Genomic DNA, 13,066 nt, shown 5'->3' with positions numbered 1-13,066 from the left:
TTACTCTATATACATCATACTCCTTACTGCATCCATGACAGGATTTCACAGTTCTAGGAAATAGCCATGGCTCAGGGATGTGAGGAAGTGAATTGGGTTAAAAGAACAGAGGAGGAAGAAGGAGAGAAAAAATGTAGGGGAAAAAGCAAGTCCTTGGCATATAGTCAAAGTTCTTTCACACAAAATCAAAACAATATCTAAGTCAAAGAAAGCATATTTGGCCTTCTTGTGTTTTAATCACTAGCACCGCCCTGCCTGAGTCTCTTTAACCCTCTGAGTTCCAACTTTTTCAATTGTGTGACTGTGTACCATGGAATCATTGGTGTCTCCATAAGCCTTGATATTCTAAGCACCATCTCAAAGCCCTGCATGTAGAATGTGAACAACCACATTAATGGCATGTTGTCCTTTACGAAATCTTGCAAAGGGATGAAAATAGAAAATTTCTTGAAATTTGACTTTGTGGATAATTTCAAATAGTAAAAAAAGGTCTATTCATCCACATAATCATGTACTTGAAATAAAAAGTCCACTGTGTTTTCCAAACATCTGATTCTGAAGTAAAGTTTGGTATGCAGGATGGCTGTTAAATAGTTTGGTGCTCAGCTCATGTGAAAAAGTGAGTTGATGTTACGAGAAAGTGAACTACAGTTGAACTCCTGTTAGCACCTAGGAGGCAAGTACCACAGGCTTTCAGCCTCATTCCATCTTCTAGCTCTCCTCTGCCAGCCAGGAATGCAGATGCTCTGGCGTAAAGAGTCAGGCACTAGAACAAGTGAGTCCTTGAAGACCTGTGTTCACTCCATCAGAGTTCATGAAGCTGTTTGTGGGTAAGTGGATCTAGAAAATATCAAATTGTATAAAAGTATTACTTTCATACTCTATGCTTGGCCTGGAGAGGAGATAAAAATAAAATATTGCAGTAGTGACTGTGGTGGCTTGAATATGCTTGGCTCAGGGAGTGGCACTATTAGGAGGTGTGGACTTGTTGGAGGAAGTTTGGCATTGTGGGTGTGGGCTTTGAGACCCTCCTCCTAGCTGCCTGGAAGTCAGTCTGCTCCTGGCTTTCTTTGAATGAAGACCTAGAACTTTTAACTCCTCCAGCATGATACCTGACTGGCTGCTATCATGCGTCCTGCCATGATGATCATGGACTGAAACTCAGAAATAGTAGGCCTGCCCCAATTAAATGTCCTTTATAACAGTTGCCTTGGTCATGGTGTCTCTTCATAGCAATGGAAACCCTAAGACAATAATGACCTTATTGGAAAATGACTGAATAATATCAAGGTCTTTTTAAAAACCAGGTATAATAGTTTGATAATAGTTTACTTATTCGCTTTTGGAGTTAATTATTAATATAAAGTACATGTACATGTTAAGTCCCCTTTCCTGCCTCAATATAGTCTTCAAACCAAATTAGTCATTTTATTATTCTGAGGAAGCCAGGAAGAAAGCTTGTTTTCCTTTCTTCAAATGTGAAGATAAAAGGTTTTACTCCAAATTCCATTTTCCATTCTTCCCCCAAAAGAAAGATCTGCTACATAAGGCAGAGTTTTAGTTTAGCTCTCCTATACATTAATTGTGAAATGGCTGCCATTTTCCCTGTTTTAAACTTAGGTCAAGCAACTTGTTCCAAATCCTATGACTCAGAGATGAAATGTATAGATAGCCACACAAAACTTCAGTGTTTTGTTGTTTCAACTTTTATTCTGAAGACAGACTTTGGACCGAAAACTGGTTCTAAAGGCAAAAAGATAGGGATACCTATGTTACAAGAAATATAACTTTCTAAAGCAGAGAAGTGATCATTTCTTTGTAGTTGCCCATGTGTGTGCTATTGTTCCCCACCTTACCTCTGTACTTTTTAGAATTTCCAAGATCATTTCAGGCTGTTTCTCTCAAAGTAGGATTCATACACAGCATGTCCTATTCTCCTCCATGACACTGTTTCCAATTGTTGCTTTTCCACTCCTCAGCCTTCAGTTTGTTCTTTGTGTGATCATGACTAGAGCAGCACCAGTTACCATAGGAACAGTAAGGCTCTCCTCCAGGATCTCCAACATCACAGATTAACACAGCTATGCAGGACATCCCACCTTACCCCTTCATCATTTTCAATCAGTGAACTTGAGACAAAAAAAAGAAATGAAACAATCTTTTTAACAAAGGATTTTTGCTCAGTATGGAATCAATACTATATGCTGTACCATCTAAAGATACATTCAAAGCAGAATACAATTCAATTTAGGATCAGCATACTTTCCAGAATCTATAGGATATTATGAATCTCATATACTGGTAAGAAAATTTAAATAAAATATTTTATATGTGCGTGTACATATATACAATTTCTAAATATACATGAAGAAATAACCACCACCCATTACTCTGTCTTAATATTAGATATGTATTAGATACTGAGAGTCAAGATATTGGACTCATTCTGTTTTTTAAATTTTTCAAATTCTATTTATACAGAATGATGTCATGGTTCCAACAGTGCTTTGCAGAGCCTTGTTCCTGCTACTGGCCATGGATACAATAGATCATCTGAACTGCTGTCTCATTAGTAACAAGTCGTAGATAAGCTCTAACACTAACTTAGATGTGTGCTGTAAATTACAGCATGGCTATAGAAACTATAAAGTCCTCAGTTAAGCACCGTTGTATAAACTATACTACTTAATTTCTTGAGGCCATATCAGTCTCATAAATCTTTATAATGAATCTCAAAATCAAGGGCTTTGTTATCTACCCTCCCCCCCAAAAAAAACCCTACTGCCTTTGCAAAAGTATATAGCAGAAATATTTCAATTGTGAATGTTGTTGTTTGAGATAGTGGGGATCAAACGCAGAGCCTAACAAACTCTAAACTACTGACGATCATCCGCTGACCTCTGCCCTTGGTTACCGAGACATTCTCATGGTAAAGCCTAGATTAGCCTTAAGGTCATGACTCTGTGGATTCTGCATGCCTGGTGCTATGATTAGAGGTGTATGCTACCACGATACTCAGTCATTTCCACTTTTTTTTTTTATGTAGAATGGCCACATTACTTTCCTTTAATATTAAGCATCACCATGGGACTTTAGATATATTTTCCATCTCTAAAACAGCAAATAACTTATGATTTGACCCCTAGCTCCATAAAAGTAAAGGGAAATAAAGACATGTGGAGGAGGTATATAACTATTGTTAAACCCAAGGAATTCCACGGGGGGGAAAAATCTCCTGGCACTAACACTGTCTAAACCTGCCCTGCTGCCTTCCAAATTGCCTTGTGCAAAAGGACTCACACCACACTGCAGTGGGTACCAACAGAGCCCTATAATTCTGAGAACTGTGATGTGCTCTTGAAGGGTTGTTGAGGAATTACATTCTTTGGTGATCATTTTAGGACAAGTGCCTGTTAACACAACTGATTTTTAATTGAAGTTAATAAAAAATATGTCCCAGACAGCACTCCTCCAAAGCATCCTTTTTACCCTCTTCTTTTTTTTGTAGAAGAGTATACTGAGTAATACTGCAGTATAAGTGGGGTGTGCTCTTCTGTTGTTAAAGCCATACTACCCCTATTTTGAAGCCATGAGCTGGCTATAGTAACACAGATTCATAACTCTCAGCCTTATCTTTCCTCTGGTAACCAAGCATTGGAAATTCAGAGACTGTGAAAGATCAATGAACTAACCAATGGTAAGGAACCATTGCCTTTTTAAAATTATTCATATAAACAGCAATAAATTTCAGATAACGTCATTAAGAGCTACACCTCAATTACACTCATGGGGAAACTGAAGCAAAGAATGAAGTTATTTTATATGACCAGGCTTCTGATTCACAGTAGAACCTAACCCCCAATTCTAGCTTGATACTCTTACTATCAATAAGAAAAGAAGATTTTATCTTTAGATTACTTCACATATAAACTATGGAGAATTTAGTAAACTCTCACAGTTTGGGGGTGGGTGGGTGGCAATCGACTACTGTACTGGTGAGCTCAGATAACAAAAGGCCTACTGTTAATTCGTTGGTGTACCGCCTTTTTCTACTACTGGGGTGACCTAGAGAAGAAAGACTTCACACTTAACTCATCACTGATAGTCTAAAGTTATCTTCTTGTATGTCCCCTGGTGTATCAGGTGAACAAACAAAAACCATAAGAGTGTGACTGAGAAGACTCCGTGTTTCCTTAAGTCCACCTTTGATCAAGTCTATGCACTGTTTCACCATCCTCAGATAGGAAGTAAATAAACCGGGGATCCACGTTTATTTCTCTTATTACTAAGCAACCATAGACTCCATGGGTTCCTCCTATTTTAACTTCTTTTTCTGTCACATAAATAACACTTAAGAGAGTGGTTACACCATCCAGATGATTATTAAAAAGCATACTGATTTTCATACGTGCATTGTTCTACTCTCCCAAATCAAGCAGCATCTGGCTGAGACTCCTTACCGTCATCCTCAAGTCATGAGAGGATACCGTGGTAGGAGCTATTGACTGCAAAGATTATTCATTGCTATGTAGGAGGAGAGTGGAGCTGATTGCCCCTTAGCTGTCAGGAAACAGCTCATCCAGAGAAGCCTTGAAGTCTGGGGGTGGCTGTAAAGCACAAGTTTACTCATAAATAAAGCAATGCTTGGCTAATGAAAGTTTAGTGATCAAATGCCAATGGAAGTGATGGTGGCAGTCACCTACATCTTGTGTTCAGTAGGTGGTATAAAAGGTACACAGAGAGAACTCTGAGATTTCTGCCCAAAAGGGACAAGTTGCTGGGACTTAACCAATAAATGAGGAAAGTGGGAGCAATCTGAAGCCAAGGACATTACCAGTCACGATCTACAGAACAGAATTTATGTGCCTTGTGTAAGTGACTCATCAGCCACTCCACTGAGCTGCCCCTTAGCCATGCTCACACCCACAGGTAGCCATCACCACTATTAACAAGATCACAATGGCTAAGGAAACAAGCAACACTTCTCTTTGGCAGGACAGGGCAGCCAACCCAGAGGTAGAATGCATTTAACTATTCTCTATCTACTTCCTCAAGGGTTCTGAACTTGTCCCACCTGAAGCAGCTTGAGCCAGTCTTAGCTAGATTGATTTGTTCAGTCTCTCAAAACAGGCATAAAAGTTTCATAAATGGCTTATTCACTAAAACTTCCCCCATTTCTTCCTGGAATGGTGGGTGGTCACAGGAATTAAGACCACAATGTTAATATCTGTTATTTTTTAAATCAAATTAAAACAGCTTATCTATTCTTTTAGTTTTGCCTCATATATACCTCAAATTAGATGAAAATCTGATTACATTTCAGAAGAGTATGGACTCATTACTGGTTTCAAGATTGGGTTTTGTTTGCTCAGAGATCACTATGACTGAACAATGGCAGTTGTTGAACTCCAGTTGGGGTGGTTTACTTGGCAGGTTTAAAAAAACGTAACACTTTAGGTAGAATGAATTCCTATGTGGAGAAAGGTTCCAAACACTCCCTTATTGAATAGCTTTCCTCACTCATATTATTAATAGCTATAGTCATTATCTTGATATTTGATTCAAAAATAATATAGTTTTGAATCTCCTTAATGAAGATACTTCATTAGGCAAAAACAAGGCCACACTTGCAGTAGGTGTCCACAAGACACGATTCCTCAGCTGATCATCAAGCACAAGAGGTTCTGGGCTGGACCCTTATCTCTGAACTCAGATTTGTGTCTCATTTTTGCTATATTTCTGGTTAGAAGACACTAGGACCCTCAAGGTGCTCAGAGGTGGCAAGCAGATTTGAGATGGTGAAGCATTTAGTCTGTGTTTACTTAGATGGATTGATTGTCTTGAAATTTTTCTTTTCTGTGTGAGATTTGAAGCTTTCATTGTCTTCTCAGAAATCTATAGCCCAGTGATTTCTTTGCTCATTTCAAATAAATATTGAATCCCATACCTTATTGCAGACTAATCATTTTAATCTTTTTTTTAAAAATCAGATTATGTTCAGTGCCTCATAAAAATCTTGATTTCTTTCTACTGTTCAGTGCCCATTGAGAATTTTGATGCCACATGGAACGCATTCAATATTCCTCTGATGTGTCCTATCCTGTCTCCACCACCATTGTCCTGTTCTAAGTCTTCAGCATATCCAGTTCTAACTTTGTCTACAGTCACTTTCCAACTGCTCTCTCTGCTCCCAGTAGTGATTCTTTCAATGGTATTGCTTTGTGATACTGTGGAGATAACAATTTAACTATGAAATAATCCTGAGTTATTCTACCATGGATCCAAACAAGGCTAGTTCCCAGTTTTAATGTCAATTCTCAACTGTATAGATCTGAAATCACCTGGCAAGGGAATCTTAATGAGGGATTTCTTTAGGTTGACTGGTGCGTATGCCTCTTAGGGATTATCTTAGTTGGATTCGTTGAGTGGGAAGACACCCATGGAGTATAGGCAGTTTCATTTCAGGAGCTGAGCCTGGATGCAATACAAACAAGAGCAGATGATTTCTGCTTCTTGGTGACCAATGCAATGTCACCAGCTCCCTCAAGCCCCTTCTACTATGACATTCCTGGTAAATGGACTATAACCAGGAACTTTAAGCCAATGACCCCTGTCTCCCTTGAGTTGCTTTTGTTTGGGATGTTTTCTCACAGCAAGGGGAAATGAATCTAAGACACTGACCATAGACTCATTGTGGGTTTCAGCCTCCAAACAGGTTAGCTAGCAAGCTAGCATGCAGAAGCAAGCAAGCAAGCAAGCAACCAACCAACAAAAACACAGGAGTTCTAGGTTCAGTGAGAGATCCTGTGGCATGGAAATAAGACTAAGAGCCACATGCATGCCTCCATGTGCATACACACAGATCATACACATGCAGACTTCAGAGACACATAGAGACTCTTCACTTCTATCGTCCACAGCATCTAACTGTGCATACTCATGAAACACACTATCGATTTCCATTCTGTTCTTTTTCACTAAGAATCATTCAGCTTCTAATTTACTCTTCAAGACTCACTTCCTAAAAATATCTTTGACCATAACTTACACATATATCTCTAATAATAGTTCACACTTGTGATAGCCTCATATCTCTGCCCCTATATAATCTGAGTGTCTTGAGGTTGAGCAGGTGTTAGAGCTGTCTCTCTCTGCGGAGCACTAAAAAAAGTACACGCTGTAGAGTAGGCACCTCATCAATGCTTCATGAACTTCGGGTTACATTATGGACTAAAAATAGGAGGTCGATGTCAGGAAAATATATTGTCAGGAGAAATTGGTGCTAAGAATAATTTCAGAAACGCACACTAGAAGGAGATATTTCAGAGTCTCTTATACACTTTGACCACATCTCTAAATTTGACTTAAGAATGACTCCTTTTGGGAAATGAGCATTACCTCTGGGTAGTTAGAGGACTTAGATTAGGCTTCGAATGGTAAAAACAGACACACAGCAATCTAATACTGCTTTAAAGTTTACAGGGAAGAGAAAGAATCAGAGGAGAAGAGAATCAGCCTGAAGAGATTATGAGTCCTGACAAGCTCTGCTACCAGACCAAGACACTTAGCAGAAGATTTGGTGTACCACGTGACTAAAACTGGAATATAAGTGGTCCATGTACACACACATTGGTTGTTACTTTATTACTTATTAAAATGACGTTATTTAGGGGCTAAGAAGAAGTAAAATGGGTTAAGAATGCTTGTTGCTTAAGCATGAGGACCTGAGTTCTGATCCCCAGCATCCATGTAAAAAGATAGTTGTGACTGTGCACACTTGTGACCCCAGTGCTTGGGTTGGGGTACAAAATAGAGGAGACTTGACAGAGCTTGCTGATCAGCCAGCCTAACCAAAACAATAACACCACTCCAAAAACAAAAGACTGAGAGTTCTGGGTTCAGTGAGAGATCCTGTCTCAAAGGCATAAGGCAGAGAGCAGCAGGGAATAATACCCAGTGGTCTCCTCTGTCTCTGTGTGCATATATACATCATACATGTGCATACTCCATATGTGTGTGTGTGTGTATATATATAACTTTTTAACTATTATTAATAATTATAGTAAATTGAGTTAGTTTTAGTTTTCAAAACTAATAAGATTCCCTGCCAAGCTTATATTTCATAAAAATTGCACCAATTCCAATTAACAGAATAATTCAATAACTTGTTTGTGATAATGCTGTTGTATTCCATGAAAAATAATTTTCCCCTTAGGAAATCATACCTTAAGGTAAGGTAATATAGAATACTTTAGGGAGCCTCTCTCTCCAAGAAGGCTGGGAGCCACAGCCAGCATAGAATGCTCTAAAGAAGTGTTTATTCAAAGTTCTATAACTAAAAGATTTCCCTCAGTGTTAAAAATTCTGTTTTAGTTAGATATATTATTTACTTATATGTCATGAAGTTTGAAAGAAATGAATTGGAACTTTGCTGAACGTAGGACTTTTCACAATTCTGATTTCCAAAATTTCTCTCCTCATTTTGAATCTAATAAATAGTATCTAATAAAGACAGCCAATGTTTCACATTCATATTGAAAACAAAATAGGAGTTCGGGATCATCCCCTAAAGTCATTCAAATAGCAAGCCATACAGCTCCTAAGCCATCAGATAAAAGCACTGGAAAAATCTTTGAAGGATTTACTATTTTTCTCTTTTAACATTTTTCATCACAAAACAAAAATCAGTTTTGTAGTTTCTTACTCAAAGGAATAATCAAAATGTTTAGACATATAAAGACTTTTGCAGTAATTTGTTTTGAAAAATAATCTACCAATATTTTGAAGATGGTTCAACCTATTCATACTATTTGTAAATCCACACAACTGAAAAATAAATCAGAACACAAATGTAGTGTGGCATCTTCAAAACCAAATAAAGACATGGCTGGATTGGATCCACCCCTTCCTAATCATGTGACCTTCAGAAACTCAAGAGAGGATAGAATAAGTACAACCCACAGGGACATAAAGAAAATTTAAAAGTAACCATCAGTAATTTGATAAGATATTTGATAGATCAACACCTCATACTGACTGAGGCAAGTTTTCTGTTAGAGTTTAATTTCAAAAGTGTCCTACCCTAAATGAAAAGCCATAGTGATTAATGACTGACTCTCTCTCTTCAAAATGGATTAAGCAGGTTACGTTTACATATTCATTCTCTCTCTCTTTCTCTCTCTCACATACACGTACATAATAAAAAATAGAGGTTATGAATTTGAGAGGAAGCTGAGGGGATAAGGGTGTGGGAGGGCTTCAAGGGAGGAGAGAGAAGGGAGAAATGATTGAATTAATTTTAATAAAGTGAAATAAGATAAAGTGATAAATTTCTCTTCAGTCACTACCAATCACTGTTCCTAGCTATCCATAGTTTACAGGGTTCCTCTTAATTGTCTTATTTGTCTCCAAGTTTAATTCAGAAGGAAAGCAAGATTCCTGCACCAGCCATGGTTCTCTACAGAATGCGGTTCTACTGCTTGCTTGGTGTTTAAGGTATGGGTTGTGTCCAGGCTCAGTGCTGATGTGTAGGTGAAGCAGGCTGAGTACCACTGCATGTGAAGCAGGAGATTCAACTTGATCTCCTTCTCTCATACCTATTAAAGATTAGCTTTCTCAAATCTGACTTTCATAATTTTGTTGGTCTTTGGAAAGAAGTTCAAATTTTCAGGGGGAAAATTTTTTTTCCAGGATTGCGGGCAACCCACCAGAGACCCTGAAATGTCAGCTGCTCTCAAGTGGGACAATAAGAGGCTTGGATTGTGTGTCCCCTTCAAGGTACCATATGGAAGTTATGTAAGTCGAAACCACTAAACCAGTTCAATGAAACCCAAACTGCTGAGCTCTGGGCTGCTTTAAAAGAGGCCTCTGTTTCCGAGCCAGCAGGAGCTTGGGAAATTTTCCATTTGCTTGAATAACTGTCATGTAAGCTGCTTGACCAGTTTTGCCCAGAGATTCACAGAGATTGATGGAGTTAGAGAAACAAATCCAATTGCTGCCTTCTATACTCTACATTATTGTATTTCATAACTGATCAAAAATTCACAGGGATTTTTTTTCCTTTTTCTGAGGGCTCGAAGAAGCCCAATGTACTCATCTGTTTATTCCTGAAGTACCAACAGACACCAGAGCAACATAGTAAGCACACTGATGGGACCGTCCTTTTTTTCCCTTTCATAAGACCTCCTTAAAGTTGGATTTAGATCCTTAAACACCAAATGGCATAAGACCTTTTACACTTCCACATAAGAATTTCACCCAGATAAAACAGTCAGTATAGAAGACACCACACAGAACTAAGTTTCTGCTCAAGTTTAGCTGAATTTACTTTACTAGCTCTGGGCTCATCCCACATTGCACATTTGAAAAATTAGAAAGAGATTAGATAGTTAACGATTTTTAATGATTAGAAAACAGTCTTAAAACATATCAGATACTTTCTAACACCAGTGAAATGTCTTGCTAAACCCAGACTCACCAAAACCCCCGCAAGGTACTGCCCTCAGAACCGTGCCCTAGAAAGAAATGATGCTTCGTTGGCTAATGAGATATTTAACTTCAGTGACTAAGATTGAAAATCTTTAACACTTAAGTATTAGGTAGGCAGTAGGCAAACTGCTTAAACTATCTAAGTCAGATACTTTATCTAATTAGCCATTTTCTTTTTGCTGTTTTTTTGAGACAGCGTCTCACTATATAGCATTGACCTGCCTGGAACTCACTATGTAGATGAGGCTAACCAAGAACTCATAGAGAACTGCCTGCCTCAGTCTCTCAGTGCTGAGACTAAAGGTGTTTGCCACCATGCTCAGCATTAACTAGCCATTTTGAAGAAACCATTGCCAAGTAGAGATCAGGACACTATACATGGAATAATTCCTTTTTAATCACTTTCGGTTATTATTTTCCTCCCAAATCTTCACTTTAAACAGACACTAAAGTTATCTGCATGCATTTGATAGTGATTGGAGAACTAAAACATACCTCTATGCTAAGGTATTCCTGCATGCCTATAATCATATACATGTGCACATAAGTGTGTATTCATTCATGTGTAACTTGGGTGTCTTCTTCAATCATTCACCACCTTATATTTTAAGGCAGAATCTCTCATTAAGCCTGAGTGTTGTGTTTTTATATTAGGCTGACTGGCTCACAAGGCCCATCAATCCCCCTTTGTCCACTTCCCCTAGCCAACACTAGAGTTACATGAACATATATCCAGGCCCAGAATTTTACATGTACTTAGGTCCTCATGCTTGAATGGTAAGCACTTTGCCAACTGAATCATTTCTTCATTGCCTAACTATAAATATCAACATTTTAGAACCAAGTAGCATTTTTTAATAATATTAGTTTAAAAAAAATAAGGGTCACACTGCTAAGATTTAATTTATGTATTTTTAACATTAACAGATTAAAACATTTATTTACCTAGCAGAGAAGTAGGTATATTCTTTTGTTTTAGGATGAAATGTTCTATAGATATTTGTTAAATCCATTTGGTTCATAACTTCTGTTAGTTTCACTGTGTCTCTGTTTAGTTTCTTTTCCATCATCTGTCCATTGATGAGAGTGGTATGTTAGGGGTTGGGGATTTAGCTCAGTGGTAGAGCACTTGCCTAGCAAGCGCAAGGCCCTGGGTTCGGTCCCCAGCTCCGAAAAAAAAAAAGAGAGAGAGAGAGAGCGGTATGTTAAAGTCTCCCACTATTATTGTGTGTGATGCAATGTATGCTTTGAGCTTTAGTAAAGTATCTTTTATGAATGTGGGTGGCCCTGCATTTGGAGCACAGGTGTTCAGAAATAAGAGTTCATCTTGGTAGTTTTTTTTTTCTTTGATGAGTATAAAATGCCCTTCCTTATCTTTTTTGATAACTTTTGGTTGAAAGTCGATTTTATTTGATATTAGAATGGCTACTCAAGCTTGTTTCTTGGGACAATTTGCTTGGAAAATATTTTCCCAGCTTTTTACTCTTAGGTAGTATCTGTCATTGTCACTGAGGTGTATTTCCTGTATGCAGCAAAATGCTGGGTCCTCTACATATCCAGTCTGTTAGTCTATGTATTTTTATTGGGGAATGGAGTCCATTGATGTTAAGAGATATTAAGGAATACTGATTGTTTCCTGTTACTGTTGTTAGAGGTGGAATTATGTTTGTGTGGTTCTCTTCTTTTGGGTTTGTTGCAAGAAGATTACTTTCTTGCTTTTTCTAGGGTGTAGTTTCCCTCCTTGTGTTGGAGTTTTCCATCTATTATCCTTTGTAAGGATGAATTTGTGGAAATATATTGTGTAAATTTGGTTTTGTCATGGAATATCTTGGTTTCTCCATCTTGTTAATTGAGAGTTTTGCAGGATATAGTAACCTGGGCTGGCATTTGTGTTCTCTTAGGAACTGTATGACATCTGTCCAGGATCTTCTGGCTTTCACAGTCTCTGGTGAGAAGTCTGGTGTAATTCTGTTAGGTCTGCCTTTATGTTACTTGACCTTTTTCCCTTACTGCTTTTAATATTCTTTGTTTTGTGCATTTGGTGTTTTGACTATTATTTGACGGGAGGAGTTTCTTTTCTGGTTCAATCTATGTGGAGTTCTGTAGGCTTCTTCATGTTTATGGGCATCTCTTTTTTTAGATTAGGGGAGTTTTTTCTATAATTGTATTGAGGACATTTACTGGCCCTTTAAGTTGGGAATCTTCAGTCTCTTCTATACCTATTATTCTTAGGTTTGATCTTCTCATTGTGTCCTGGATTTACTAGATCTATTGGATTAGGAGCTTTTTGCTTTTTGCATTTTCTTTGACTATTGTGTCAATGTTCTCTATGGTGTCTTCTGCCCCTGAGAATCTCTCCAATCTCTTGTAACCTGTTGGTGATTCTTGTATCTATGACTCCTGATCTCTTTCCTAGATTTTCCATCTCTAGTGTTGTCTCCCTTTATGATTTCTTTATTGTTTCTTTCCACTTTTAGATCCTGGATGGTTTTGTTCAATTCCTTCACCTGTTTGGTTGTTTTCCTGTGATTCTTTAAGGGATTTTTGTGTTTCCTCTTTAAGGGCTTCTACTTGTTTA

The 13,066-nt window shown here is 38.0% G+C and overlaps 1 protein-coding gene across 3 annotated transcripts in view; it reads right to left on the bottom strand.

Annotated features, from left to right (window-relative positions):
- Positions 1 to 13,066, bottom strand: part of Pde4b (phosphodiesterase 4B) — a 576,426-nt gene that overhangs the window by 330,224 nt on the left and 233,136 nt on the right.

This window comes from Rattus norvegicus, chromosome 5 (assembly GCF_021556685.1).
Source record: "Rattus norvegicus strain SHRSP/BbbUtx chromosome 5, alternate assembly SHRSP_T2T, whole genome shotgun sequence".
NCBI classification, from domain to species: Eukaryota; Metazoa; Chordata; class Mammalia; order Rodentia; family Muridae; genus Rattus; species Rattus norvegicus.
Note: the sequence above shows the minus strand (reverse complement) of the source record. Positions and strands in the feature narration are given on the sequence as shown.